This window comes from Anomaloglossus baeobatrachus, chromosome 3, assembly GCF_048569485.1.
Source record: "Anomaloglossus baeobatrachus isolate aAnoBae1 chromosome 3, aAnoBae1.hap1, whole genome shotgun sequence".
NCBI lineage: Eukaryota > Metazoa > Chordata > Amphibia > Anura > Aromobatidae > Anomaloglossus > Anomaloglossus baeobatrachus.
The window spans coordinates 701,989,353-702,014,296 of NC_134355.1; the positions used below are offsets into that span (position 1 = coordinate 701,989,353).

At 50.9% G+C, this 24,944-nt stretch overlaps 2 protein-coding genes across 2 annotated transcripts in view; one reads left to right on the forward strand and one right to left on the reverse strand.

Annotated features, from left to right (window-relative positions):
- The window catches only part of LOC142297116 (uncharacterized), a 133,785-nt gene extending 116,160 nt beyond the window's left edge, over nt 1-17,625 (reverse strand). Inside the window, exon 1 of the mRNA XM_075341384.1 lies at nt 17,456-17,625. The gene's annotated coding sequence lies outside the window, so the exon portion shown is untranslated. The remainder of the gene's footprint in view (nt 1-17,455) is intronic.
- A 59-nt stretch (nt 17,626-17,684) lies between these two features.
- Nucleotides 17,685-24,944, forward strand: part of LOC142297114 (uncharacterized) — a 116,209-nt gene continuing 108,949 nt past the window's right edge. Inside the window, exon 1 of the mRNA XM_075341379.1 lies at nt 17,685-17,729. The gene's annotated coding sequence lies outside the window, so the exon portion shown is untranslated. The remainder of the gene's footprint in view (nt 17,730-24,944) is intronic.

Sequence of the window (24,944 nt, forward strand, 5' to 3'; positions counted from 1 at the left end):
AGCACTTTGCTTAGTTACCCGATGTGTACCATGGATACCAGCATACGCCGGTTACAGGCTGTCAGATGCCGGCTCTGTGCACACGTAGCCAGGGTACATATCAGGTAACTATGCAAAGCGATTTGCATAGATACCCGATGTGTACCTTAGCTACCAAGCACAGCGTCGTTACACGGGTCGCTGGTGGCTGGTCTCTGATCGCTGCTGAGATCTGCCTGATTGACAGCTCACCAGCGACCATGTAGCGACGCTCCAGCGATCCCTGCCAGATCGGATCACTGGTGGGATTGTTTGAACGTCGCTACGTGTGACGGGACTCTAAGTTTCCCCTGAGATTAATGCAATGTGACGCTCACATAGATAAGAGGTGCACATAATCATCCCCCCATGGCAGTATGCGCACACTATGGTACTCAATGGTATGAAATGTGGTAAAGAGGACAGAGGACAGGAGACTCAGGAGGAATCTAAGAAAAGGGACCAACAGAGCACAAAGTGTGGGAACCAAGAACTAGAGCTTGTAATACAGAAGGAGGATGATAGCGTCACAGAAACCTGGTGGAGGGACCCGCACGATGGGAACATAGAGATGAAGTCCTAAACAAGGATATACGAGATATGATAAAGAGGACAGAAGACTCAGAAGGAAGCTAAGAAAATGGACCAACAGAGCTCAAAGCCTGGGAAATAAGGAGATCCAGAGCTGGTAATACAGGAGGAGAATGATGGCGTCATCAGCGTCACAGAAACCTGGTGGAGGGACCCGCACGATGGGAACATAGAGATGAAGTCCTAAACAAGGATATACGAGATATGATAAAGAGGACAGAAGACTCAGAAGGAAGCTAAGAAAATGGACCAACAGAGCTCAAAGCCTGGGAAATAAGGAGATCCAGAGCTGGTAATACAGGAGAAGAATGATGGCGTCATCAGCGTCACAGGGACCTGGTGGAGAGACCGGCACGATGGAAACATACAGATGGAAAGAGATGACTTATTCACAAAGAATAGAACTAACAAAAGACGAAGAGGAGGAGCAGCGGCATTGTATGTCAGAACGACAGCTCTCCACAGAAATTAAAGCTTCAGAGAGTGAGAATCTATTAGAAGATATTGGGGTAAGAATTCATGGAGTAAACAACGGGAAGGACGTCATAATAGGAGTTTATTACAGACCACCGGGTCACACAGAGGATACGGAGATTTATTATACACCACCGAATCACACAGAGGAGACGAGGGAGATTTATTATACACCACCGGATCACACAGAGGATACGGAGATTTATTATACACCACCGGATCACACAGAGGAGACGAGGGAGATTTATTATACACCACCGGATCACACAGAGGAGATGAGGGAGATTTATTATACACCACCGGATCACACAGAGGAGATGAGGGAGATTTATTATACAACACCGGATCACACGGAGGAGACGAGGGAGATTTATTATACACCACCGGATCACACAGAGGAGATGAGGGAGATTTATTATACAACACCGGGTCACACGGAGGAGACGAGGGAGATTTATTATACACCACCGGATCACACAGAGGAGATGAGGGAGATTTATTATACAACACCGGATCACACGGAGGAGACGAGGGAGATTTATTATACACCACCGGGTCACACAGAGGATACGGAGATTTATTATACACCACCGGGTCACACAGAGGAGATGAGGGAGATTTATTATACACCACCGGATCACACAGAGGAGATGAGGGAGATTTATTATACAACACCGGATCACACGGAGGAGACGAGGGAGATTTATTATACACCACCGGGTCACACAGAGGAGATGAGGGAGATTTATTATACACCACCGGATCACACAGAGGAGATGAGGGAGATTTATTATACAACACCGGATCACACGGAGGAGACGAGGGAGATTTATTATACACCACCGGGTCACACAGAGGAGACGAGGGAGATTTATTATACACCACCGGATCACACGGAGGAGACGAGGGAGATTTATTATAGACCACCGGGTCACACAGAGGAGACGAGGGAGATTTATTATACACCACCGGGTCACACAGAGGATACGGAGATTTATTATACACCACCGGGTCACACAGAGGAGATGAGGGAGATTTATTATACACCACCGGATCACACAGAGGAGACGAGGGAGATTTATTATACACCACCGGGTCACACAGAGGAGATGAGGGAGATTTATTATACACCACCGGATCACACAGAGGAGATGAGGGAGATTTATTATACACCACCGGATCACACGGAGGAGACGAGGGAGATTTATTATACACCACCGGGTCACACGGAGGAGACGAGGGAGATTTATTATACACCACCGGGTCACACAGAGGAGACGGAGGAGATTTATTATACACCACCGGGTCACACAGAGGAGACGAGGGAGATTTATTATACACCACCGGGTCACACGGAGGAGACGAGGGAGATTTATTATACACCACCAGATCACACAGAGGAGACGAGGAGATTTATTATACACCACCGGGTCACACGGAGGAGACGAGGGAGATTTATTATACACCACCAGATCACACGGAGGAGACGAGGGAGATTTATTATACACCACCGGGTCACACGGAGGAGACGAGGGAGATTTATTATACACCACCGGGTCACACAGAGGATACGGAGATTTATTATACACCACCGGGTCACACGGAGGAGACGAGGGAGATTTATTATACACCACCGGATCACACAGAAGAGACGGAGGAGATTTATTATACAAGGATTTTAGCAATATACAGGACTAGATCCACAGTGGAAATATCATAAGTAGCTGGACCAATAGCTTTGTACCAATAACATAAGCCAATAGAAGGATTAAACCTAAAACATAACTTTTAATATTCAATGTGTAAAATTGAACAATCGTTCAAATCATAAGTTAAAACCAGGATTCACAATCGTACCTGTAATGGGACGATTAACCAGATCCCAAATATCCACAATTAGGATCATAGATAAACGACTGCCGCAGCTGACTTCAATCTTACATAAATAAGTGTCAAGAAACAGATACACTTACTTCAGCTGTAATAAATACATAAGAGGTTTCACCAAAGATCCTAAATAGAGAACCTATCTTAACATGTATAATAGGCAGATTAGTTATTTTGAGAAATAAGGCTGAGTTTCTCTCTCTCAATAAGGAATGGTCTTACCAAATCCCAAGATGTTAGGCAGGCATTAGTAGCAAGTTACCAGCTCCAAAAACAGGGGGGCTGTTTCCCAGCACTTCAAATCCCATTTGGCCAGATAACCTCAGTCAGGCAATTTCAGTGGTTCCCACTCCCAACGTTTCACAATGGATCATCAGGGGAGTCCAAGTGGGATATCAGCTGCAATTTTGAACTAGGTCTGACATACACCTGGATGCGTGAACCGGGCATCTGTGGAGGGTCATGTTTAAGCAAGACTGAATGACGCTCACAGCTGATATCCCACTTGGACTCCCCTGATGATCCATTGTGAAACGTTGGGAGTGGGAACCACTGAAATTGCCTGACTGAGGTTATCTGGCCAAATGGGATTTGAAGTGCTGGGAAACAGCCCCCCTGTTTTTGGAGCTGGTAACTTGCTACTAATGCCTGCCTAACATCTTGGGATTTGGTAAGACCATTCCTTATTGAGAGAGAGAAACTCAGCCTTATTTCTCAAAATAACTAATCTGCCTATTATACATGTTAAGATAGGTTCTCTATTTAGGATCTTTGGTGAAACCTCTTATGTATTTATTACAGCTGAAGTAAGTGTATCTGTTTCTTGACACTTATTTATGTAAGATTGAAGTCAGCTGCGGCAGTCGTTTATCTATGATCCTAATTGTGGATATTTGGGATCTGGTTAATCGTCCCATTACAGGTACGATTGTGAATCCTGGTTTTAACTTATGATTTGAACGATTGTTCAATTTTACACATTGAATATTAAAAGTTATGTTTTAGGTTTAATCCTTCTATTGGCTTATGTTATTGGTACAAAGCTATTGGTCCAGCTACTTATGAGATTTATTATACACCACCGGATCACACAGAGGATATGGAGGAGATTTATTATACACCACCGGGTCACACAGAGGAGACGGAGGAGAGTTATTATACACCACCGGGTCACACAGAGGAGACGAGGGAGATTTATTATACACCACCGGGTCAGACGGAGGAGACGGAGGAGATTTATTATACACCACCGGGTCAGACGGAGGAGACGGAGGAGAGTTATTATACACAACCAGATCACACAGAGGAGACGGAGGAGATTTATTATACACCACCGGGTCACACGGAGGAGACGGAGGAGATTTATTATACACCACCAGATCACACAGAGGAGACGAGGGAGATTTATTATACACCACCGGATCACACAGAGGGGATGAGGGAGATTTATTATACACCACCGGGTCACACAGAGGAGATGGAGGAGATTTATTATACACCACCGGGTCACACAGAGGAGACGAGGGAGATTTATTATACACCACCGGATCACACAGAGGAGACGAGGGAGATTTATTATACACCACCGGATCACACAGAGGAGACGAGGGAGATTTATTATACACCACCGGGTCACACAGAGGAGACGAGGGAGATTTATTATACACCACCGGATCACACAGAGGAGACGAGGGAGATTTATTATACAACACCGGATCACACAGAGGAGACGGAGGAGATTTATTATACACCACCGGGTCACACAGAGGATATGGAGGAGATTTATTATACACCACCGGATCACACGGAGGAGACGAGGAGATTTATTATACACCACCAGGTCACACGGAGGAAACGAGGGAGATTTATTATACAACACCGGATCACACAGAGGAGACGGAGGAGATTTATTATACACCACCGGGTCACACAGAGGAGATGGAGGAGATTTATTATACACCACCGGATCACACGGAGGAGACGAGGAGATTTATTATACACCACCAGGTCACACAGAGGAGACGAGGGAGATTTATTATACACCACCGGATCACACAGAGGAGACGAGGGAGATTTATTATACACCACCGGGTCACACAGAGGAGATGGAGGAGATTTATTATACACCACCGGATCACACGGAGGAGACGAGGAGATTTATTATACACCACCGGGTCACACGGAGGAAACGAGGGAGATTTATTATACACCACCGGGTCACACGGAGGAGACGAGGGAGATTTATTATACACCACCGGATCACACGGAGGAGACGAGGGAGATTTATTATACACCACCGGATCACACGGAGGAGACAGAGGAGATTTATTATACACCACCAGATCACACAGAGGAGACAAGGGAGATTTATTATACACCACCGGATCACACAAAGGAGACGAGGGAGATTTATTATACACCACCGGGTCACACAGAGGAGATGGAGGAGATTTATTATACACCACCGGAGCACACGGAGGAGACGAGGAGATTTATTATACACCACCGGGTCACACGGAGGAAACGAGGGAGATTTATTATACACCACCGGATCACACAGAGGAGACGAGAGAGAATTATTATACACCACCGGGTCACACAGAGGAGACGAGAGATATTTATTATACACCACCGGATCACACAGAGGAGACGAGGGAGATTTATTATACAACACCGGATCACACAGAGGAGACGGAGGAGATTTATTATCCACCACCGGATCACACAGAGGAGACGGAGATTTATTATACACCACCGGGTCACACAGAGGAGACGAGGGAGATTTATTATACACCACCGGATCACACAGAGGAGACGGAGGAGATTTATTATACACCACCGGGTCACACAGAGGAGACGAGGAGATTTATTATACACCACCGGATCACATAGAGGAGACGAGGGAGATTTATTATACACCACCGGGTCACACGGAGGAGACGAGGGAGATTTATTATACACCACCGGGTCACACGGAGGAGACGAGGGAGATTTATTATACACCACCGGATCACACAGAGGAGACGGAGATTTATTATACACCACCGGGTCACACAGAGGAGACGGAGGAGATTTATTATACACCACCGGGTCACACAGAGGAGACGGAGATTTATTATACACCACCGGGTCACACAGAGGAGACGAGGGAGATTTATTATACACCACCGGATCACACAGAGGAGACGGAGGAGATTTATTATACACCACCGGGTCACACAGAGGAGACGAGGGAGATTTATTATACACCACCGGATCACACAGAGGAGACGAGGGAGATTTATTATACACCACCGGATCACACAGAGGAGACGAGGGAGATTTATTATACACCACCGGGTCACACAGAGGAGACGAGGGAGATTTATTATACACCACCGGATCACACAGAGGAGACGAGGGAGATTTATTATACAACACCGGATCACACAGAGGAGACGGAGGAGATTTATTATACACCACCGGGTCACACAGAGGATATGGAGGAGATTTATTATACACCACCGGATCACACGGAGGAGACGAGGAGATTTATTATACACCACCAGGTCACACGGAGGAAACGAGGGAGATTTATTATACAACACCGGATCACACAGAGGAGACGGAGGAGATTTATTATACACCACCGGGTCACACAGAGGAGATGGAGGAGATTTATTATACACCACCGGATCACACGGAGGAGACGAGGAGATTTATTATACACCACCAGGTCACACAGAGGAGACGAGGGAGATTTATTATACACCACCGGATCACACAGAGGAGACGAGGGAGATTTATTATACACCACCGGGTCACACAGAGGAGATGGAGGAGATTTATTATACACCACCGGATCACACGGAGGAGACGAGGAGATTTATTATACACCACCGGGTCACACGGAGGAAACGAGGGAGATTTATTATACACCACCGGGTCACACGGAGGAGACGAGGGAGATTTATTATACACCACCGGATCACACGGAGGAGACGAGGGAGATTTATTATACACCACCGGATCACACGGAGGAGACAGAGGAGATTTATTATACACCACCAGATCACACAGAGGAGACAAGGGAGATTTATTATACACCACCGGATCACACAAAGGAGACGAGGGAGATTTATTATACACCACCGGGTCACACAGAGGAGATGGAGGAGATTTATTATACACCACCGGAGCACACGGAGGAGACGAGGAGATTTATTATACACCACCGGGTCACACGGAGGAAACGAGGGAGATTTATTATACACCACCGGATCACACAGAGGAGACGAGAGAGAATTATTATACACCACCGGGTCACACAGAGGAGACGAGAGATATTTATTATACACCACCGGATCACACAGAGGAGACGAGGGAGATTTATTATACAACACCGGATCACACAGAGGAGACGGAGGAGATTTATTATCCACCACCGGATCACACAGAGGAGACGGAGATTTATTATACACCACCGGGTCACACAGAGGAGACGAGGGAGATTTATTATACACCACCGGATCACACAGAGGAGACGGAGGAGATTTATTATACACCACCGGGTCACACAGAGGAGACGAGGAGATTTATTATACACCACCGGATCACATAGAGGAGACGAGGGAGATTTATTATACACCACCGGGTCACACGGAGGAGACGAGGGAGATTTATTATACACCACCGGGTCACACAGAGGAGACGGAGGAGATTTATTATACACCACCGGGTCACACAGAGGAGACGAGGGAGATTTATTATACACCACCGGGTCACACGGAGGAGACGAGGGAGATTTATTATACACCACCAGATCACACAGAGGAGACGAGGAGATTTATTATACACCACCGGGTCACACGGAGGAGACGAGGGAGATTTATTATACACCACCAGATCACACGGAGGAGACGAGGGAGATTTATTATACACCACCGGGTCACACGGAGGAGACGAGGGAGATTTATTATACACCACCGGGTCACACAGAGGATACGGAGATTTATTATACACCACCGGGTCACACGGAGGAGACGAGGGAGATTTATTATACACCACCGGATCACACAGAAGAGACGGAGGAGATTTATTATACAAGGATTTTAGCAATATACAGGACTAGATCCACAGTGGAAATATCATAAGTAGCTGGACCAATAGCTTTGTACCAATAACATAAGCCAATAGAAGGATTAAACCTAAAACATAACTTTTAATATTCAATGTGTAAAATTGAACAATCGTTCAAATCATAAGTTAAAACCAGGATTCACAATCGTACCTGTAATGGGACGATTAACCAGATCCCAAATATCCACAATTAGGATCATAGATAAACGACTGCCGCAGCTGACTTCAATCTTACATAAATAAGTGTCAAGAAACAGATACACTTACTTCAGCTGTAATAAATACATAAGAGGTTTCACCAAAGATCCTAAATAGAGAACCTATCTTAACATGTATAATAGGCAGATTAGTTATTTTGAGAAATAAGGCTGAGTTTCTCTCTCTCAATAAGGAATGGTCTTACCAAATCCCAAGATGTTAGGCAGGCATTAGTAGCAAGTTACCAGCTCCAAAAACAGGGGGGCTGTTTCCCAGCACTTCAAATCCCATTTGGCCAGATAACCTCAGTCAGGCAATTTCAGTGGTTCCCACTCCCAACGTTTCACAATGGATCATCAGGGGAGTCCAAGTGGGATATCAGCTGCAATTTTGAACTAGGTCTGACATACACCTGGATGCGTGAACCGGGCATCTGTGGAGGGTCATGTTTAAGCAAGACTGAATGACGCTCACAGCTGATATCCCACTTGGACTCCCCTGATGATCCATTGTGAAACGTTGGGAGTGGGAACCACTGAAATTGCCTGACTGAGGTTATCTGGCCAAATGGGATTTGAAGTGCTGGGAAACAGCCCCCCTGTTTTTGGAGCTGGTAACTTGCTACTAATGCCTGCCTAACATCTTGGGATTTGGTAAGACCATTCCTTATTGAGAGAGAGAAACTCAGCCTTATTTCTCAAAATAACTAATCTGCCTATTATACATGTTAAGATAGGTTCTCTATTTAGGATCTTTGGTGAAACCTCTTATGTATTTATTACAGCTGAAGTAAGTGTATCTGTTTCTTGACACTTATTTATGTAAGATTGAAGTCAGCTGCGGCAGTCGTTTATCTATGATCCTAATTGTGGATATTTGGGATCTGGTTAATCGTCCCATTACAGGTACGATTGTGAATCCTGGTTTTAACTTATGATTTGAACGATTGTTCAATTTTACACATTGAATATTAAAAGTTATGTTTTAGGTTTAATCCTTCTATTGGCTTATGTTATTGGTACAAAGCTATTGGTCCAGCTACTTATGAGATTTATTATACACCACCGGATCACACAGAGGATATGGAGGAGATTTATTATACACCACCGGGTCACACAGAGGAGACGGAGGAGAGTTATTATACACCACCGGGTCACACAGAGGAGACGAGGGAGATTTATTATACACCACCGGGTCAGACGGAGGAGACGGAGGAGATTTATTATACACCACCGGGTCAGACGGAGGAGACGGAGGAGAGTTATTATACACAACCAGATCACACAGAGGAGACGGAGGAGATTTATTATACACCACCGGGTCACACGGAGGAGACGGAGGAGATTTATTATACACCACCAGATCACACAGAGGAGACGAGGGAGATTTATTATACACCACCGGATCACACAGAGGGGATGAGGGAGATTTATTATACACCACCGGGTCACACAGAGGAGATGGAGGAGATTTATTATACACCACCGGGTCACACAGAGGAGACGAGGGAGATTTATTATACACCACCGGATCACACAGAGGAGACGAGGGAGATTTATTATACACCACCGGATCACACAGAGGAGACGAGGGAGATTTATTATACACCACCGGGTCACACAGAGGAGACGAGGGAGATTTATTATACACCACCGGATCACACAGAGGAGACGAGGGAGATTTATTATACAACACCGGATCACACAGAGGAGACGGAGGAGATTTATTATACACCACCGGGTCACACAGAGGATATGGAGGAGATTTATTATACACCACCGGATCACACGGAGGAGACGAGGAGATTTATTATACACCACCAGGTCACACGGAGGAAACGAGGGAGATTTATTATACAACACCGGATCACACAGAGGAGACGGAGGAGATTTATTATACACCACCGGGTCACACAGAGGAGATGGAGGAGATTTATTATACACCACCGGATCACACGGAGGAGACGAGGAGATTTATTATACACCACCAGGTCACACAGAGGAGACGAGGGAGATTTATTATACACCACCGGATCACACAGAGGAGACGAGGGAGATTTATTATACACCACCGGGTCACACAGAGGAGATGGAGGAGATTTATTATACACCACCGGATCACACGGAGGAGACGAGGAGATTTATTATACACCACCGGGTCACACGGAGGAAACGAGGGAGATTTATTATACACCACCGGGTCACACGGAGGAGACGAGGGAGATTTATTATACACCACCGGATCACACGGAGGAGACGAGGGAGATTTATTATACACCACCGGATCACACGGAGGAGACAGAGGAGATTTATTATACACCACCAGATCACACAGAGGAGACAAGGGAGATTTATTATACACCACCGGATCACACAAAGGAGACGAGGGAGATTTATTATACACCACCGGGTCACACAGAGGAGATGGAGGAGATTTATTATACACCACCGGAGCACACGGAGGAGACGAGGAGATTTATTATACACCACCGGGTCACACGGAGGAAACGAGGGAGATTTATTATACACCACCGGATCACACAGAGGAGACGAGAGAGAATTATTATACACCACCGGGTCACACAGAGGAGACGAGAGATATTTATTATACACCACCGGATCACACAGAGGAGACGAGGGAGATTTATTATACAACACCGGATCACACAGAGGAGACGGAGGAGATTTATTATCCACCACCGGATCACACAGAGGAGACGGAGATTTATTATACACCACCGGGTCACACAGAGGAGACGAGGGAGATTTATTATACACCACCGGATCACACAGAGGAGACGGAGGAGATTTATTATACACCACCGGGTCACACAGAGGAGACGAGGAGATTTATTATACACCACCGGATCACATAGAGGAGACGAGGGAGATTTATTATACACCACCGGGTCACACGGAGGAGACGAGGGAGATTTATTATACACCACCGGGTCACACGGAGGAGACGAGGGAGATTTATTATACACCACCGGATCACACAGAGGAGACGGAGATTTATTATACACCACCGGGTCACACAGAGGAGACGGAGGAGATTTATTATACACCACCGGGTCACACAGAGGAGACGGAGATTTATTATACACCACCGGGTCACACAGAGGAGACGAGGGAGATTTATTATACACCACCGGATCACACAGAGGAGACGGAGGAGATTTATTATACACCACCGGGTCACACAGAGGAGACGAGGGAGATTTATTATACACCACCGGATCACACAGAGGAGACGAGGGAGATTTATTATACACCACCGGATCACACAGAGGAGACGAGGGAGATTTATTATACACCACCGGGTCACACAGAGGAGACGAGGGAGATTTATTATACACCACCGGATCACACAGAGGAGACGAGGGAGATTTATTATACAACACCGGATCACACAGAGGAGACGGAGGAGATTTATTATACACCACCGGGTCACACAGAGGATATGGAGGAGATTTATTATACACCACCGGATCACACGGAGGAGACGAGGAGATTTATTATACACCACCAGGTCACACGGAGGAAACGAGGGAGATTTATTATACAACACCGGATCACACAGAGGAGACGGAGGAGATTTATTATACACCACCGGGTCACACAGAGGAGATGGAGGAGATTTATTATACACCACCGGATCACACGGAGGAGACGAGGAGATTTATTATACACCACCAGGTCACACAGAGGAGACGAGGGAGATTTATTATACACCACCGGATCACACAGAGGAGACGAGGGAGATTTATTATACACCACCGGGTCACACAGAGGAGATGGAGGAGATTTATTATACACCACCGGATCACACGGAGGAGACGAGGAGATTTATTATACACCACCGGGTCACACGGAGGAAACGAGGGAGATTTATTATACACCACCGGGTCACACGGAGGAGACGAGGGAGATTTATTATACACCACCGGATCACACGGAGGAGACGAGGGAGATTTATTATACACCACCGGATCACACGGAGGAGACAGAGGAGATTTATTATACACCACCAGATCACACAGAGGAGACAAGGGAGATTTATTATACACCACCGGATCACACAAAGGAGACGAGGGAGATTTATTATACACCACCGGGTCACACAGAGGAGATGGAGGAGATTTATTATACACCACCGGAGCACACGGAGGAGACGAGGAGATTTATTATACACCACCGGGTCACACGGAGGAAACGAGGGAGATTTATTATACACCACCGGATCACACAGAGGAGACGAGAGAGAATTATTATACACCACCGGGTCACACAGAGGAGACGAGAGATATTTATTATACACCACCGGATCACACAGAGGAGACGAGGGAGATTTATTATACAACACCGGATCACACAGAGGAGACGGAGGAGATTTATTATCCACCACCGGATCACACAGAGGAGACGGAGATTTATTATACACCACCGGGTCACACAGAGGAGACGAGGGAGATTTATTATACACCACCGGATCACACAGAGGAGACGGAGGAGATTTATTATACACCACCGGGTCACACAGAGGAGACGAGGAGATTTATTATACACCACCGGATCACATAGAGGAGACGAGGGAGATTTATTATACACCACCGGGTCACACGGAGGAGACGAGGGAGATTTATTATACACCACCGGGTCACACGGAGGAGACGAGGGAGATTTATTATACACCACCGGATCACACAGAGGAGACGGAGATTTATTATACACCACCGGGTCACACAGAGGAGACGGAGGAGATTTATTATACACCACCGGGTCACACAGAGGAGACGGAGATTTATTATACACCACCGGGTCACACAGAGGAGACGAGGGAGATTTATTATACACCACCGGATCACACAGAGGAGACGGAGGAGATTTATTATACACCACCGGGTCACACAGAGGAGACGAGGAGATTTATTATACACCACCGGATCACATAGAGGAGACGAGGGAGATTTATTATACACCACCGGGTCACACGGAGGAGACGAGGGAGATTTATTATACACCACCGGGTCACACGGAGGAGACGAGGGAGATTTATTATACACCACCGGATCACACAGAGGAGACGGAGATTTATTATACACCACCGGGTCACACAGAGGAGACGGAGGAGATTTATTATACACCACCGGGTCACACGGGAGGAGACGAGGGAGATTTATTATACACCACCGGATCACACAGAGGAGATGGAGATTTATTATACACCACCGGATCACACAGAGGAGACGAGGGAGATTTATTATACACCACCGGGTCACACGGAGGAGACGAGGGAGATTTATTATACACCACCGGGTCACACAGAGGAGACGAGGAGATTTATTATACACCACCGGGTTACACAGAGGAGACGAGGGAGATTTATTATACACCACCGGATCACACAGAGGAGACGGAGATTTATTATACACCACCGGGTCACACGGAGGAGACGAGGAGATTTATTATACACCACCGGGTCACACAGAGGAGACGAGGAGATTTATTATACACCACCGGGTCACACGGGAGGAGACGAGGGAGATTTATTATACACCACCGGATCACACAGAGGAGATGGAGATTTATTATACACCACCGGATCACACAGAGGAGACGAGGGAGATTTATTATACACCACCGGGTCACACGGAGGAGACGAGGGAGATTTATTATACACCACCGGATCACACAGAGGATACTTTTCACACCAAATAGCCACTTTCTCAAAAAAAATATGAAATAGTGATCATGGGAGTTTTCACCTCCCCAGACATTCATTGGGAAACTCTCACAGGTAAGGCTAGGTTCACATTTTCGTTGTTTTGCATCAGTCACATGCGTTGCTTAACGCTTGTGACTGATGCGTTGTACAACGGATGACAAGTATTGGAAGAGAAAGCGGATTCTGTTATAAAACAAGAGACAGAGAGAACGATCAGCTCAAAATGATCGATCAATCAAAAGGATTCCGCTGCTCAAAAAACGCTACATGCTGCATTCCACGACTGAGCAGTCGGGCGGAGGATGCAACGCAGCGTCATCAGTCACAATCCGCCGCTCATACAAGTCTATGGGAACAACGGAATCCACCAAACGGATTCCGTTGTTTACCAGAGCCACGGATTGTGACTGATACAAATTGACGGAAACGTGAACCTAGCCTAAGGGGTACTTTGCACACTATGACATCACAGGTGCGATGTCGGTGGGGTCAAATCGAAAGTGACGCACATCCGGCATCGCTGTCGACATCGCAGTATGTGAATCCTTATACATACGATTAACGAGCGCAAAAGCGTCGTTATCGTATGATCGGTGTAGGGTCCGACATTTCCCTAATTTCGCAGCAGCGACGGTAAGATGTTGTTCCTCGTTCCAGCAGGCAGCACACATCGCTGTGTGAAGCCGTAGGAGCCAGGAACATCGCCTTACCTGCGTCCACCGGCTAGGCGGAAGGAAGGAGGTGGGCGCCTCCGCTTCTATTGGCCGCCCGCCGTGTGACGTCGCATGACCCGCCCCCTTAGGAAGGAGGCGGTTCGCCGGCCAGAGCGACGTCGCAGGACAGGTAAGTGCATGTGAAGATGCCGTAGTGATAATGTTCACTACGGCAGCAATCACAAGATATCGCTACTGCGACGGGGGCGGAGACTATCGCGCACGGCATCGCAGTATCGGCTTGCGATGTATTAGTGTGCCAAGTACCCCTAAGAGGAAAGGCTTCATCCAATTTTTATCCTCCTTGAAGATAACGTCATCTCTCGGCTGGTGGAAGAAAATACAAGGGGAATGGCCATCCTGGACCTACAGTAGTCCTAAAACAACGAAAATATGGCTAAGAGACTAAGGGTATCGGGGGACACTGGGACTCAGCGATCGTGCTTTCCTTCAATTTGGGGTTGCAACAGGGGGAACACCTGAGAAGACACAGACTTCAAGGCTTGACTTTAGTACAGCGGACTTCAAGGGCCTAAAGGCAAAGATTGGTAGAATTCCATTCCGCTGGAGGCTCCTCTGGTGGGGGGGCTGATGCGATGCCGCTGGGGGTCTCCTCTGGGGGGGGCTGAAGCGATGCCACTGGAGCTCCACTGGGGAGCTGCTCACCTGGGATTTGTAGGGGCTGTAGAAAATTGGGGAATTGGGGGGTGTATGATGATGGGGGAATGCTTGTAGTGGTGTACAATGCGGGGGAATTGCCTGTGATGGGATTTGGAGTGGTGTAAATGCTGGGGGATTGCCTGTGATAGAACTTGGGGGGGCGGGGTACGACGCTTGGGGAGGGTTTGGGGGGGGGCTACGACGCTTGGGGAGGGTTTTGGAGGGGCAACAACGCTTGGGCAGATGCCTGCGGTGGAATTTGGGCAGTGTACGATGCTGGGGAGGAAATTCTGCGGTGGGATTTAGGCGGTGTATGACGCTTGGGGGGATGCCTGTGGTGTGATTTGGGTAGTGTATGACGCTGGGGGGATGGTGTACGATGCTGTGGGGGTGCCTCTGGTGGATGGGGGTGGAATTAAGGGGGGTGCAATGCTGTGGGGGCTACGATGCTGGGGAGGATTCCTGTGGTGGCATTTGGAGGGGATGGTTGCAGTGTGATTTGGAGTGATGTACGATCTGGGGGGGATTTGGAGGTGTATGATGCTTGAAGGATTGGGGGGGGGGGGGAATGTACAATGCTGGGGGTTGCCAGTGGAGTGATTCGGAGCGGTGTATGATGCTGGGAGGATGGGGGGGGGGTACAATGCTGGAGGAGTGCATGTGATGGGATAACCCCGTCCGGCGCAGGCAATAATCCTCTACGGCGCAGGCAATAACCCCCTCCGGCGCAGGCAATAACCCCCTCCGGCGCAGGCAATAACCCCCTCCGGCGCAGGCAATAACCCCCTCCGGCGCAGGCAATAACCCCCTCCGGCGCAGGCAATAATCCCCTCCGGCGCAGGCAATAATCTCCTCCGGCGCAAGCAATAATCCCCTCCGGCGCAGGCAATAATCCCCTCCGGCGCAGGCAATAATCCCCTCCGGCGCAAGCAATAATCCCCTCCGGCGCAGGCAATAATCCCCTCCGGCGCAGGCAATAATCCCCTCCAGCACTGCCGTGATGAGAAAACAGCTTTCCCCATCACAAGCAGTGGCTCAGGTCAGGTTTGGAGAATTTTTCATGTGTTTGGAGGCGAACATTCTAATATCTGTGCATTAGAGCGCAATGATGGAGGGGAGACTGCAAGCCCCCAATGCATGCCCCCCGCCATGCAGCGTCACCCAGTGCAAGCCCCCCTCCGCCATCCAGCCCCCCCAACATGCAGCGTCCCCCAGTGCAAGCCCCCCTCCAACATGCAGCATCCCCCAATGCATGCCCCCCCGCCATGCAGCGTCCCCCCAACATGCAGCGTCCCCCAGTGCAAGCCCCCCCCCCCCAACATGCAGCGTCACCCAGTGCAAGCCCCCCAACATGCAGAGTCACCCAGTGCAAGCCCCCCAACATGCAGCATCCCCCAGTGCAAGCCCCCCCAACATGCAGAGTCACCCAGTGCAAGCCCCCCCACAACATGCAGCATCACCCAGTGCAAGCCCCCCAACATGCAGAGTCACCCAGTGCAAGCCCCCCACAACATGCAGCGTCACCCAGTGCAAGCCCCCCAACATGCAGCATCCCCCAGTGCAAGCCCCCCAACATGCAGAGTCACCCAGTGCAAGCCCCCCCACAACATGCAGCGTCACCCAGTGCAAGCCCCCCCACAACATGCAGCGTCACCCAGTGCAAGCCCCCCAACATGCAGCGTCACCCAGTGCAAGCCCCCCCAACATGCAGCGTCACCCAGTGCAAGACCCCCCCCAACATGCAGCGTCACCCAGTGCAAGCCCCCCCAACATGCAGCGTCACCCAGTGCAAGCCCCCCACAACATGCAGCATCACCCAGTGCAAGCCCCCCACAACATGCAGCATCACCCAGTGCAAGCCCCCCACAACATGCAGCGTCGCCCAGTGCAAGCCCCCCACAACATGCAGCATCACCCAGTGCAAGCCCCCCACAACATGCAGCATCACCCAGTGCAAGCCCCCCAACATGCAGAGTCACCCATAATCATGCAGGCTTCGCCCCCCTACAGCCCCCCCTCCTGTGGCTCCGCCCCTCCCCCGCTTCTATTATAATCCCCTCTGTTCTCACCTGGACGTAGAAATACAATGTTTATTCCGTCTGGAGCCGTCTGGCTGCGGTCTGCACACGCCCCGTCACATGACAAGTGACGTCATACCCGTCAGGAGCCCGTACACTCTAGCATCTGCACAGAAGCCCGTACACTCTAGCATCTGCACAGCACGAGCACTGCTGCTTCCCGTTCACAGCTCCGCATGGAAGAGGCCCCGCCCCTTCCGGTGACGTCATTCCCGCTCAGTCTCTGGTGTCAGCCGCTGTACAGAGGCCCCGGCTCTGGTGTGAGGTGAGGTGAGGTGATGGCAGCACAAGACGTTTGTGGGAAGCGGCTCTAATGTTCTGTATTTCACACCGCTCCGTGCTCCGGTCTCATCCGTTCTATGGTCCGGTCCGTGCTCCGGTCTCATCCGTTCTATGGTCCGCTCCGTGCTCCGGTCTCATCCGTTCTATGGTCCGGTCCGTGCTCCGGTCTCATCCGTTCTATGGTCTGGTCCGTGTTCCGGTCTCATCCGTTCTATGGTCTGGTCCGTGTTCCGGTCTCATCCGTTCTATGGTCTGGTCCGTGCTCCGGTCTCATCCGTTCTATGGTCCGCTCCGTGCTCCGGTCTCATCCGTTCTATGGTCCGCTCCGTGCTCCGGTCTCATCCGTTCTATGGTCTGCTCCGTGCTCCGGTCTCATCTGTTCTATGGTCCGGTCCGTGCTCCGGTCTCATCCGTTCTATGGTCTGGTCCGTGCTCCGGTCTCATCCGTTCTATGGTCCGGTCCGTGCTCCGGTCTCATCCGTTCTATGGTCTGGTCCGTGCTCCGGTCTCATCCGTTCTATGGTCTGGTCCGTGCTCCGGTCTCATCCGTTCTATGGTCCGCTCCGTGCTCCGGTCTCATCCGTTCTATGGTCTGCTCCGTGCTCCGGTCTCATCTGTTCTATGGTCCGCCCGTGCTCCGGTCTCATCCGTTCTATGGTCCGCTCCGTGCTCCGGTCTCATCCGTTCTATGGTCTGGTCCGTGCTCCGGTCTCATCCGTTCTATGGTCTGGTCCGTGCTCCGGTCTCATCCGTTCTATGGTCCGGTCCGTGCTCCGGTGTCATCCGTTCTATGGTCTGGTCGTGCTCCGGTCTCATCCGTTCTATGGTCTGGTCCGTGCTCCGGTCTCATCCGTTCTATGGTCCGCTCCGTGCTCCGGTCTCATCCGTTCTATGGTCCGCCCGTGCTCCGGTCTCATCCGTTCTATGGTCCGCTCCGTGCTCCGGTCTCATCCGTTCTATGGTCCGCTCCGTGCTCCGGTCTCATCCGTTCTATGGTCCGCTCCGTGCTCCGGTCTCATCCGTTCTATGGTCCGCTCCGTGCTCCGGTCTCATCCGTTCTATGGTCCGCTCCGTGCTCCGGTCTCATCCGTTCTATGGTCCGCTCCGTGCTCCGGTCTCATCCGTTCTATGGTCCGCTCCGTGCTCCGGTCTCATCCGTTCTATGGTCCGCTCCGTGCTCCGGTCTCATCCGTTCTATGGTCCGCTCCGTGCTCCGGTCTCATCCGTTCTATGGTCCGCTCCGTGCTCCGGTCTCATCCGTTCTATGGTCCGCTCCGTGCTCCGGTCTCATCCGTTCTATGGTCCGCTCCGTGCTCCGGTCTCATCCGTTCTATGGTCCGCTCCGTGCTCCGGTCTCATCCGTTCTATGGTCCGCTCCGGTCTCATCCGTTCTATGGTCCGCTCCGTGCTCCGGTCTCATCCGTTCTATGGTCCGCTCCGTGCTCCGGTCTCATCCGTTCTATGGTCCGCTCCGTGCTCCGGTCTCATCCGTTCTATGGTCCGCTCCGTGCTCCGGTCTCATCCGTTCTATGGTCCGCTCCGTGCTCCGGTCTCATCCGTTCTATGGTCCGCTCCGTGCTCCGGTCTCATCCGTTCTATGGTCCGCTCCGTGCTCCGGTCTCATCCGTTCTATGGTCCGCTCCGCGCTCCGGTCTCATCCGTTCTATGGTCCGCTCCGCGCTCTGGTGTCATCCGTTCTATGGTCTGCTCCGTGCTCCGGTCTCATCCGTTCTATGGTCCGCTCCGTGCTCCGGTCTCATCCGTTCTATGGTCTGGTCCGTGCTCCGGTCTCATCCGTTCTATGGTCCGCTCCGTGCTCCGGTCTCATCCGTTCTATGGTCCGCTCCGTGCTCCGGTCTCATCCGTTCTATGGTCCGCTCCGTGCTCCGGTCTCATCCGTTCTATGGTCCGCTCCGTGCTCCGGTCTCATCCGTTCTATGGTCCGCTCCGTGCTCCGGTCTCATCCGTTCTATGGTCCGCTCCGTGCTCCGGTCTCATCCGTTCTATGGTCCGCTCCGTGCTCCGGTCTCATCCGTTCTATGGTCCGCTCCGTGCTCCGGTGTCATCCGTTCTATGGTCCGCTCCGCGCTCCGGTGTCATCCGTTCTATGGTCTGGTCCGTGCTCCGGTCTCATCCGTTCTATGGTCTGGTCCGTGCTCCGGTCTCATCCGTTCTATGGTCCGCTCCGTGCTCCGGTCTCATCCGTTCTATGGTCTGCTCCGTGCTCCGGTCTCATTCGTTCTATGGTCTCATCCGTTCTATGGTCCGGTCCGTGCTCCGGTGTCATCCGTTCTATGGCCTGGTCTGTGCTCCGGTCTCATCCGTTCTATGGTCTGGTCCGTGCTCCGCTCATGTCCGTTCTATGGCCTGCTCCGTGCTCCGGTCTCATCCGTTCTATGGTCTGCTCCGTGCTCCGGTCTCATCCGTTCTATGGTCTGCTCCGTGCTCCGGTCTCATCCGTTCTATGGTCTGCTCCGTGCTCCGGTCTCATCCGTTCTATGGCCTGGTCCGTGCTCCGGTCTCATCCGTTCTATGGCCTGGTTCGCGCTCCGCTCCTGTCCGTGCTCTGCTCCTGTCCGTTCTATGGCCTGGTCCGCGCTCCGCTCCTGTCCGTTCTATGGCCTGGTCCGCGCTCCGCTCCTGTCCGTGCTCCGCTCCTGTCCGTTCTATGGCCTGGTCCGCGCTCCGCTCCTGTCCGTTCTATGGCCTGGTCCGCGCTCCGCTCCTGTCCGTTCTATGGTTTGGTCCGTGCTCCGCTCCTGTCCGTTCTATGGCCTGGTCCGCGCTCTGCTCCTGTCTGTTCTATGGCCTGGTCCGCGCTCCGCTCCTGTCCGTTCTATTGCCTGGTCCGTGCTCTGCTCCTGTCCGTTCTATTGCCTGGTCCGCGCTCTGCTCCTGTCCGTTCTATGGCCTGGTCCGCGCTCCGCTCCTGTCCGTTCTATGGCCTGGTCCGTGCTCCGCTCCTGTCCGTTCTATGGCCTGATCCGTGCGCCGCTCCCGTCCGTTTCATGCTCCCGTCCGTGCTCTGCTCCCCGCTCCCGTCCGTTTCGTGCTCCCGTCCGTTTCGTGCTCCCGTCCGTTTCGTGCTCCCGTCCGTTTCGTGCTCCCGTCCGTTTCGTGCTCCCGTCCGTTTCGTGCTCCCGTCCGTTTCGTGCTCCCGTCCGTGCCCCGCTCCCGTCCGTGCCCCGCTCCCGTCCGTGCCCCGCTCCCGTCCGTTTCGTGCTCCGCTCCCGTCCGTGCCCCGCTCCCGTCCGTTTCGTGCCCCGCTCCCGTCCGTGCCCCGCTCCCGTCCGTTTCGTGCCCCGCTCCCGTCCGTGCCCCGCTCCCGTCCGTTTCGTGCTCCGCTCCCGTCCGTGCCCCGCTCCCGTCCGTTTCATGCTCCGCTCCCGTCCGTGCCCCGCTCCCGTCCGTTCCCCGCTCCCGTCCGTTTCGTGCCCCGCTTCCGTCCGTGCCCCGCTTCCGTCCGTGCCCCGCTCCCGTCCGTGCCCCGCTCCCGTCCGTGCCCCGCTCCCGTCCGTTTCATGCTCCGCTTCCGTCCGTGCTCCGGTCTGATCTCATGGTCTGATTTGTTCTATGTTCTGTGAAGACTCCGCTGCATGAATGAAGACTCCGCTGCACAATTGTCAGTTTTTCTGATTTTTCTCTTTATATTTGTGAGTAAAATGTAAATTGTTCTTTATTCTATAATCTACTGACGACGTCTTCGAATCTCCAAGCAATAAATATTATATTTATTTTCTGAAAATGAGAAATGGTGAAAATAACAGCACAGAATGCACGGGACGCGCAGCACTCTCACCTCAAATAATGCAAAGAAAACAAGTCCTCATCATTTACACAACAATATAATAATGTGTTACCTCAGGAAGATTCAGAAATCAATATTTTATGGAATAACCATGATTATTATCCCAGCTTTCCTGCGTCTTGGCCGCTTTCCTCCAGTCTGTCACACTGCTTTTGGGTGACCTTATGCCACTCTTGGTGCAGACATGTAAGCAGTTCTTTGTTTGATGGCTTGTGACTATCCATCTTCCTCTTGATTACATTCCAGAGGTTTTCAATGGGGTTCAGGTCTGGAGATTGGGCTGGCCATGACAGGGTTTTGATGTGGTGATCCTTCATCCACACCTTGATTGACTTAGCTGTGTGGCATGGCGCATTGTCATGCTGGAAAAACCAGTCCTCAGAGTTGAGGAACATTGCCTGAGCAGAAGGAAGCAACTGTTTGTTTTTTTTTTGTTTTTTTTTTTTCTAGCCCCTTCCATGACAGCATAAGAGGTTGTCTCTCCACGCCCTAATAGGGACAGGAAGCTCAAGAGAGGTTAAAAGGACCCTCCCATTAGCCAATGTCTTTCCTGTCTCCATGGGGCAAGGAGAGGTTTTCTTTTTCTCCTATGCTGTGGTGGCCGACGAGCTGCAGCATACATGTTTTACCTTACAGCCGGGCAGCGTTGGTCGGGCTCTGCTCCTTCTCCTGCTGTTTCCCTCACTCTGATGAGGGACCGTCGCTCCAGCCCTCCGGACCTGGGGAGATGTGGGCTCCCCGGCCGCCTCCTGTACGCGCGCTGTCCTGCCCGAACCCAGAAGTGGTGCTGTTGCCGGCACTTCCGGGTCACACCCTTCCCGAGGGGGAGGAGTGTGTCCGGCGACAAGAACAGCGTGCGATACACGCCACCACTAACGGCGGCCTGTCCTGGACCCGGTACAAGAGGCGGGGAACAAATTTCTTCACTGGGGGTCAGGCCTTTTCCTCATGAAAGGCTGCCCTGAAGGCATCAGAATTACGGTAAGAAGCTGTGCTACCATGTCTTCCCCTGCATCTGCAGAGCCCAGTGTTCCCCCTGTCGCAGTAAGCCTAAAAGGGGGGTGGGTGCCTTATGCCTGTTAGCACAGGAAGCCGTCAGCCTGTATATGTTCTCTCCTAGGAGGACAAACCGGCCTCCCAGCAGTACCAGCCTCAGCATAAGAAATCTGAAAAAATTGAGAAAGTTAAAAAATACCCTCTGTGCTAGGAAACTCCCTACAATTTGGGATGAAAAAGCTCTGCCAGCAATGTACAGACCAGATTGTTAGGGCTGAACAGCCTTCTCTAGTGGACGAGCTGCATTCCATGGTTAAGCAAGAAATGCAAGCCTCACTAGCCTCCCTCTCTGCTGCAGTGCTGTCAGATTATGAGGAGGCACTAGACTCAGCTTCTGATGGACCTGATGAGGCCTTGTCCTCCGGGAAGTCAGAGCGTTCCCTTCTATTCTCCTCTGATGGTTTGGGAGACCTTATTGGGGCTGTTCAAAGCACTATGGGCATAGCGGAGGAACAGGAGTCCTACCTTTAGTCCAGGACGAAATGTTTGCTGGCCTGATATCGGCTAAACAGGTTGGGTTTCCGGTCCATGCCAACATCGTGAGTCTAAAGGCTGCTTTACACCAGACAATCCATTGTGCGATAGATCGTGGGGGTCACGGTTTTTGTGACGCACATCCGGCATCGCTGGCGATGCCGGCCTGTGTGACACCTCCTAGCGACGCAGTATCGCTCACAAATCGTGAGTCGTGTACTGCTCGTTAGGTTCCATAATATCGTTTAATTTAGTTATTCATCATTTCCGGGGTAGCACACGTCGCTCCGTGTGACACCCCGGGAACGATGAACAGCAGCTCACCTGCGTCACACGGCCGCCGCCGGCTATGTGAAGGAAGGAGGTGGGCGGGATGTTTACGTCCCGCTCATCTCCGCCCCTCCGCTTCCATTGGCCGGCGGCTGTGTGACATCGCTGTGACGCCGAACGTCCCTCCCACTCCAGAAAGTGGACGTTCGCCGCCCACAGTGTGGTCGCACGAGAGGTAAGTATGTGTGACGGGGGTTACTGACTTTGTGCGACACGGGCAGCGATTTGCCGTGACGCAAAAAGGACGGGGGCGGGTACGATCGATTGTGAAATGCAGCCTTTATTTCTCAGGAATGGGAATTCCCTGAGAAACATTTCCGGAGCGACCTCAGTTCCTTCTGGAGAAACATGACATGCACTGGGAGATCCCAAAGGTAGATGTGCAGGTGGCTAAAAACATGGCGCTCTCCTTTGAAGACACATCCCAACTTAGAGACCAGATGAATCGCAAAATCGAGAGCCTTATGGAAAACTCCTGGGAGGCTTCCTCTTCCACCATCCAAGCTAATATTGCTTACACTTGTGTCTCCAGGTCCCTGCCCAAGTGGCTTGACCAGGTGGTGGAAGCTCATATTTCCCAGGGTACTCATAGGGACGATCTCCTGGAATCCCTTCCCTTGCTCAGGAAGGCTTTCAGTTTTTTGGCTGATACTTCGGTAGAGTCCGTCTGCCTAGCAGCCAGGAACTCAGTGTTGTCCAACTGTGCCAGACGGGCTTAATCTCTTAAAGCCTGGAGTTGGGACTCCATTTCCAAGATGAGGCTCTGCTCTCTTCCATTGCCAGCTCTGGATGAAATCCTCGATAAGACGACTGATTGAAAGGCCCTTCCAAAACAAAAAATCCACAGGAAACGGCCCTTTCGTACCTCGATGCCTCAGACCTCCCAGCCCAAAGGGAAAGGAAAATCAGGACGCTGGAGCTATTCAAAGGGTAGAGGGAGGAATATTTTCATCCCTTCCCAACAGCAACACCAGCAACATGACAGTGACTCGGTTCTGGGGGGCGACTCTCGGACTTTCTTCCCCAGTGGCGAGCCATCACCAACTGTCAGTGGGTTCTGAAGGTCTTATTAAAAGGTCTCTTAATAGAATTCCTCTCACCCTCCCCCCCCCCCCTTTTCCACCTGGCCTCTGGGTCACGGCCCTGTCCTCACAGGGCTCCCAGGATCTCCTGTAGTCAGTTACAGGAGTTAATTCATTGAAAAGTAATTTCCCCGGTTCCAAGAGGGGATAGGCCACTACTCCCGCCTCTTCCTGGTTAGTAAGCCATCTGGAGATGTCCGGGTGATAATCAATTTGAGGTGTCTCAACCAACAAGTTCGGTACCGGCGGTTCAAAATGGAGTCGGTGAAATCAGCGATTCCATTGATAGGGCTGCACCATCAGATGGCCACAATCGACCTGGACGACACCTACTTCCATGTGCCCATTCATCCTCGGCACAGGAAGTACCTCAAATTTGCAATTCTACACAAAAGTGAAGTTCTCCATTTTCAGTTCAATGTACTCCCCTTCGGGATCTCCTTTGCGC